This window comes from Ursus maritimus, unplaced genomic scaffold (assembly GCF_017311325.1).
Source record: "Ursus maritimus isolate PB19 unplaced genomic scaffold, ASM1731132v1 scaffold_30, whole genome shotgun sequence".
Lineage (NCBI taxonomy): Eukaryota > Metazoa > Chordata > Mammalia > Carnivora > Ursidae > Ursus > Ursus maritimus.
The window spans coordinates 8,529,038-8,537,318 of record NW_024425564.1 but is presented as its reverse complement, the minus strand read 5'-3'; positions in this window follow the sequence as shown (position 1 = coordinate 8,537,318).

Here is an 8,281-nt window from a genome sequence, read left to right as displayed (position 1 = left end):
ATCACAACTAACACCAAGGACATAGAAACAATTATTAGAAATTATTATCAACAACTATATGACAATAATTTAAACAAGCTAGAAGAAATGGATGCCTTCCTGGAAACCTATAAACTACCAAGACTGAAACAGGAAGTAATTGACAACCTAAATGGACCAATAAGCAGTAGCGAGATTGAAGCAGAGATCAAAAACCTCCCAAAAAACAAGAGTCCAGGGCCTGATGGATTCCCTGGGGAATTCTACCAAATTTCAAAGAAGAAATAACACCTATTCCCCTGAAGCTATTTCAAAAAATAGAAACAGAAGGAAAACTTCCAAACTCATTCTATGAGGCCAGGATTACCTTTTTTTTTTATAATATTTTTTATTATATTATGTTAGTCACCATACAGTACATCCCTGGTTTTTTATGTAAAGTTCGATGATTCATTAGTTGCATATAACACCCAGTACACCATGCAATATGAAGCCAGCATTACCTTAATCCCAAAACCAGGCAAAGACCCTATCAAAAAGAAGAATTATAGACCAATATTCCTGATTAATATGGATGCCAAAATTCTCAACAAGATCCCAGCTAATAGGATCCAACAGCACATTAAAAGGATTATCCATCATGACCAGGTGGGATTCATCCCAAGGATACAAGGTGGTTCAACATTCACAAATCAATCAGTGTGATAGAACATCTTAATAATAGAAGAGACAAGAACCATATGATCCTCTCAATTGATGCAGAAAAACCATTTGACAAAATAAAGCATCCTTTCCTGATTAAAAGTCTTCAGCGTATAGGGATAGAGGGTACATTCCTCAATTTCATAAAAACCATCTATGAAAAGCCCACAGCGAATAGCTATCTCAAGGAGGGAAAACTGAGAGCCTTTCCCTTAAGATCAGGAACACAACAAGAATGCCCATTCTTGCCACTATTGTTCAACATTGTACTAGAAGTCCTAGCAACAACAATCAGACAACAAAAAGAAATAAAAGGTAGTCAATTGAAAAGAAGAAGATGAACTCTCTCTCTTCACATATGACATGATACTTTATGTGGAAAATCCAAAGGACTCCACCCCTGAATTACTAGAACTCATACAGCAATTCAGTAACATGGCAGGATACAAAATCAATGCACAGAAATCAGTTGCTTTCTTGTACACTAACAATGAGACTGAAGAAAGAGAAATTAGGGAATTGATTCCATTTACAACACCACCAAAAACCATAAGATATCTTGGAATAGACCTAACCAAAGAGGTAAAAGATCTATACCCTAGAAACTACAGAACACTGATGAAAGACATTGAAGAAGACACAAAAAGATGCAAAAACATTCCATGCTCATGGATCAGAAGAATAAACATAGTTAAAATGTCTATGCTACCCAGAGCAATCTACACTTTCAATGCCATCCCGATCAAAATACCAATGACATTTTTCAAAGAGCTGGAACAAACAATCCTAAAATTTATGTGCAACCAGAAAAGACACCGAATCACCAAGGAAATGTTGAAAAAGAAAAACAAAGCTGGGGGCATCACGTTGCCTGATTTCAAGATATACTACAAAGCTGTGATCAGCGAGACAGCAGGGTACTGGCACAAAAACAGACACAGAGACCAATGAAACAGAATAGAGAGCCCAGATATGGACTCTCAACTCTACGGTCAACTACTCTTTGACAAAGCAGGAAAAAACATCCAATGGAAAAAAGACAGTCTCTTCAATAAATGGTGCTGGGAATATTGGTCAGTTATACAGAAGAATGAAACTCGACCATTCTCTAACACCATACACAAAGATAAACTCTAAATGGATGAAAGACCTCAATGTGAGATAGGAATCCATCAAAATCATAGAGGAGAACATAGGCAGTAACCTCTACGACATTGGCCACAGCAACTTCTTTCATGACACGTCTCCAAAGGAAGAGAAACAAAAGCAAAAGTGAACTTTTGGGACTTCATCAAGATAAAAAGTTTCTCCACAGCAAAGGAAACAGTCAACAAAACAAAGAGGCAGCCCACAGAATGGGAGAAAGTAACACTACAGATAAAGAGCTGGTATCCAAGATCTATAAAGAACTTCTCAAACTCAACACTCAAAAAACAAATAATCAAGTCAGAAAATGGGCAGATGATATGAATAGACACTTTTCCAAAGAAGACCTACAAATGGCTAACAGGCACATGAAAAAATGTTAACCATCATTAGACATCAGGGAAATATAAATCAAAATCACAGTGAGATATCACCTTACACCAGTTAGCATGGCAAAAATCGACAAGGCAAGAAACAACAAATGTTGGAGAGGATGTGGAGAAAGAGAAACCCTCTTACACTGTTGGTAGGAATGCAAGTTGAGGGGCGCCTGGGTGGCTCAGTCGTTAAGCATCTGCCTTTGGCTCAGGGCGTGATCCCAGGGTCCTGGGATCGAGCCCCACATCGGGCTCCTCCACTGGGAGCCTGCTTCTTCCTCTCCCACTCCCCTTGCTTATGTTCTCTCTCTCACAGGCTGTCTCTCTCTCTTCCAAATAAATAAATTTAAAAATCTTAAAAAAAAAAAAAAGGGAATGCAAGTTGGTGTGGAGCTTCCTCAAAAAGTTAAAAATAGAGCTACTCTGTGACCCAGGAAGTGCACTAGTGGGTATTTACCCCAAAGGTACGGATGTAGTGAAAAGAACGGCCATATGCACCCCAGTGTTCATAGCAACATCGGCCACAATAGCCAAAGTGTGGAAGGAACTGAGATGCCCTTCAACAGACGAATGGGTAAAGAAGATGTGGTCCATATATACAACAGAATATTACTCAGCCATCAGAAAGGATGATTACCCAACATTTGCATCAGCATGGATGGAACTGGAGGAGATCATGCTAAGTGAAAGAAGTCAAGCAGAGAAAGATAATTATCACATGGTGTCACTTATTTGTGGAACATAGGAATAGCAGGGAGGTCATTAGGAGAAGGAAGGGAAAAATGAAGAGGTGGAAATCAGAAGTGGAGACAAACCATGAGAGACTATGGACTCTGGGAAATAACCTGAGGGTTTTGGGGGGGGGGGGTTTAGCCCAGTGACGGGTATTAAGGAGGGCACTTATTGCATGGAGCACTGGGTGTTATATGCAAACAATGAATCATGGAACACTACATAAAAACTAATGATGTACTGTATGGTGACTAACATAACATAAAAAAAAAAAAAAGATCGTTGTACAGTGAGTTCTGGTCTCTTCTTCATTCCAGGATGATTTACCTATTGTTTTTTTTTTTTTTTTTGGTCTCTATTTCATTTATTTCCACTCTGATCTTTGCTATCCTTCCTTCTGCTAACTTTGAGTTTAGTTGGCTCTTTTCAGTTGTTTGAGGATTGAAGTTAGTATATTTATTTGAGATTACTTTTCTTAATCTAGGTTTTTATTGCTATAAGTCTTCCCCTTAGATTGTTCTTCCAGTATCTCATAAATTTTGGTAATTAGTGTTTGTATTTTCATTTTTTCAAGGTATTTCATAATTTCTCCTTGATGTCTTCTTTGACCCATTGGTTTTGGGGGAGTGTGTTGTTTAATTTTGACTTATTTGTGCATTTTCCAGCTTTCTTATGGTTATTGATATTTAGTCTTCTACCATTGTGATAAACAAAAAAGCTACTTATATGAGTTCAATCCTCTGAAATTTCTTAGTGCTTGTTTTGTAAATTATCTGGACAATGATCCTGGTGTGCTTGAGAAGAATGTGTATTCTGCTGCTGTTCGATGAAATGTTCCATGTGTATCTGTTAAACTTTTTAGTCTAAAGTATAGTTCATATCTAATATCTCCTTGTTAATTTTCTGTCACAATGATTTACCCATTGTTAATATTATAATATTGAAGTCCCTACTCTTATTACATTGTTGTCATTTCTCCCTTCATATCTGTTAGTATTTGCTTAATATACTTAAGTGTTCTCATGTTGGATCCCATATGTTTACCATTATTGTGTCTTCTTGATGAATTGACCCCTGTATTTGATAGTTTTTTGTTTCTTGTGACCACTTTTGGCTAAAAGTCTATTTTCTCTGATACAGGTACAGCTACACATCACTCTCAAACACTTTACAAAGAGCTTGCACCAATCCTCCTCAGACTCCTCAAAGCTATTGAACAGGAAGATGTGCTTGACTCATTTTACAAGATTAACATTACCCTGATATCAAACAGAGATAAATATTAAAAGAAAAAAGATGAAGAAAGAAACCTATAGACCAATATCTCTAGTCAATATAGATGCAAAATTTCTCCAAAAAAATATTAGCAAACCAAATTCAACAGCACATGGAAAGGTTTAAACACCATGATCAAGAAGGATTTATAGCAGGGACACAGCATGAGCCAACTACACAAATGGATAGATTCAAAGCAACACATTAGTAGAATGAAAGATAAAAACCATATGATTATCTCAATAGAAGCAGAAAAGCATTTAACAAAACACAACATCTTTTCATGGTAAACACGCTCAACAAATGAGATGTAGAAGGAATTTGCCTCAATGTAATAAAGGCTATGTATGACAAATCCATGCCTAACATAGTCAATGGCAAAAGGCTGGAAGCTTTTCCTCTAAAATCAGAAGCAAGCCAAAGATGCCAGCCCTTCCTACTCTTACACAGCATACTACTGGAACTCCTAGCCCCAGCAACTAGGCAAGAAAAGGAATAAATGGCATCCAAATTAGAAAGAAGAAAGAAAAAGAAAGAAAGAAAGAAAGAAAGAAAGAAAGAAAGAAAGAAAGAAAGAAAGAAAGAGAAGTGTAATCATCTTTGTTTGGAAATGATATGATATTATATAGAGAAAATCCTAGACACCACCAAACGCTGTTGGAACTCATCAACAAGTTTAGTAAAGCTGCAAAACAGAAACTCAACATACAGAAATGAGTGGCCTTTCTATACAATAATAACAAAATATGGGAAAAGACTTGTTTAATCCTGCTCACAATAGCATCAAAAACAATAAAATGCTTAGGAATGAATTTAACCAAGGAGGCCAAAGACCTGTACACTTCAACTACAATATTTTGATGAAAGAAATTGAAGAAGAATTAAGATATACTGTGTTCATGGATTAGAAGAATTAAAACTGCTAAAATGTCTACAGCACTCAAAACCATTATAGATTCAATGAAATCCCTGTCAATATTTGAGTGGCCTTTTTCAAAGATAGAGAAATATAATCCTAAAATCTGTATGGAACCACAAAAGTTCCCAATTACCAAAAACACCACAATATCAGAAGAAGAAAGCAGGAGGCATCCCACTTCCTGATTCAAACCATATTACAAAACTCTAGTAATCAAAACATTATGGTACTGACTGAAGAAATAGACACAAACACCAAAGGAACTGAATGAAGAGTCGAGAAATAAACCCACCCATATACACACAACTAACATTTGACCAGAGAGTCAAGAATATTCATGGGGAAACGTAGTTCCCTTAATAAACGGTCCTGGGAAAACTGGATAACTACATGCAGAGAAATGAGATTGGAGCTTTATATTACACGACTCACAAAAATTAACTTGAAATGGAATAAGATGTAAACATAGACTTGAAACTGTAAAACTCCTAGAAGACAACATAGGGAAAATGATTCTTGATATTGGACGTGTTGACAGTTACCAAATGAGGGTGTTCTAGCATTATCCTATCGACTAACACAGTGCACTCTCTGTGATCCAAATTTCAATGCAGAAACTGAAAGAATGGCACTTCTATGGTTTTTAACTTATGTGTTTCTATTATGACAGCAAAAGGGGTATAGTTGGTTCCATGGAGCTCTTGAGTGGTACAAGATTCTACCAACAGAAGATACTCTCACCAACTTCAGGTAAGTGGTTTTTTCCATTCAATGTGATGTGCAGGAATAAACTGTTACCACATACACTTGGGTATATTTGTACGTACTTCAGAAACTATTGGAAGTACACCATCTATTACCGCGGCACTTTGAAGTAGTACAAGCTACAGGAAACATGTTTTCTTCCACTACTGACCTTCACAGAGGGATTAAGATATTGATGTAAAAGAGATTGCATGTGGAGTACATGCTCCATGCATGTCCGTATCTGTGTATGTATAATAATATATTAATCAACTAAATACAAACTTAAATGTGACATGTTGTGGTGCAACATGAGGAGGAACGTTCTTTGGGAAGGACAGGTGGGATTTTTCAAGAAGGGTGTGAGACCTGAGTTCATGATAAAAATGACACACTATTAGCCAAGAGGCTTCCTGTAAATACATTGAAACAGAGTTCTAATTTCCACAGATAAATTAATGAAGAACCTTTCCCAAAAGAATCTTGCAAAACTATTTCCATGTTTCCAAATGCTTGAATGGGGACTTAAAAATATGAGGAAAGCACTCATTCTGACCTGATACTGCAGAATTGGGATGGGGCATGGGGGGGGGGTGGCAGGAGCTCCTAAGAAAGGCTTTGCCAACTGACCATGACTTCCCATTGATCATGAGGCTCGCAAATGACCCAGGCATTAGAAATGTCCCAGATGCTTCACTGAGACTAAAGACACAGGTACAACTGAACAACTTCACTCTCAAAAGAGGTTAAAACTACCTTAGAAATGGTTGCCTAATCAGACAACAAAAAGGGATAAAAGGTATCCAAATTGGCAGAGAAGAAGTCAAAATGTCTCTCTTCGCAGATGACATGATACTCTATATGGAAAACCCAAAAGAATCCACTCCCAAAGTATTAGAAGTCATAGAGCAATTCAGTAATGTGGCGGGATACAAAATCAATGCTCAGAAATCAGTTGCATTTCTATACACGAATAACGAGACTGAAGAAAGAGAAATTAGGGAATCCATCCCATTTACAATTGCACTAAAAACCATACATTACCTTGGAGTTAACTTAACCAGAGACGTAAAGGACCTATATTCTAGTAACTACAAATCACTCTTGAAAGACATTGAAGAAGACACAAAAAGATGGAAAAATATTCCATGCTCATGGATTGGAGGAATAAACATAGTTAAAATGTCTATGCTACCCAGAGCAATCTACACTTTCAATGCCATCCCGATCAAAATACCAATGACATTTTTCAAAGAACTGGAACAAATAGCCCTTAAATTGGTATGGAACCAGAAAAGGAAAAACAAAGCTGGGGGCATCACGTTGCCGATTTCGAGCTGTACTACAAAGCTGTGATCACAAAGACAGCATGGTACTGGCACAAAAACAGACACATAGACCAATGGAACAGAATAGAGAACCCAGAAAATGGATGAAAGACCTCGATGTGAGACAGGAATCCATCAAAATTCTAGAGGAGAACATAGGCAGCAACCTCTACGACATCGGCCAAAGCAACCTTTTTCATGACACATCCCCAAAGGCAAGAGAAACAAAAGATAAAATGAATTTATGGGACTTCATCAAGATTAAAAGTTTCTGCACAGCCAAGGAAACAGTCAGAAAAACTAAGAGGCAGCCCATGGAATGGGAGAATATATTTGCAAATGACACTACAGATAAAGGACTGGTATCCAAGATCTACAAAGAACTTCTCAAACTCAATACACGAGAAACAAATAAACAAATCAAAAAATGGGCAGAAGATATGAGCAGACACTTTTCCAATGAAGACATACAAATGGCTAACAGACACATGAAACAATGTTCAAAATCATTAGCCATCAAGGAAATTCAAATCAAAACCACACTGAGATACCACCTTATGCCAGTTAGAATGGCAAAAATTGACAAGGCAAGAGACAACAATTGTTGGAGAGGATGTGGAGAAAGGGGATCCCTCCTACATTGTTGGTGGGAATGCAAGTTGGTACAGCCACTCTGGAAAACAGTGTGGAGGTCCCTTAAAAAGTTAAAAATTGAGCTACCCTATGATCCAGCCATTGCACTAGTGGGTATTTACCCCAAAAATACAGATGTAGTGAAGAGAAGGGCCATATGCACCCCAATGTTCATAGCAGCACTGTCCACAATAGCTAAATCATGGAAGGAGCCGAGATGCCCTTCAACAGATGACTGGATTAAGAAGTTGTGGTCCATATACACAAAGGAATATTACTCAGCTATCAAAAAGAATGATTTCTCAACATTTGCTGCAACATGGACGGCACTGGAGGAGATAATGCTAAGTGAAATAAGTCAAGCAGAGAAAGACAATTATCATATGGTTTCTCTCATCTATGGAACATAAGAACTAGGAAGATCGGTAGGAGAAGAAAGGGATAAA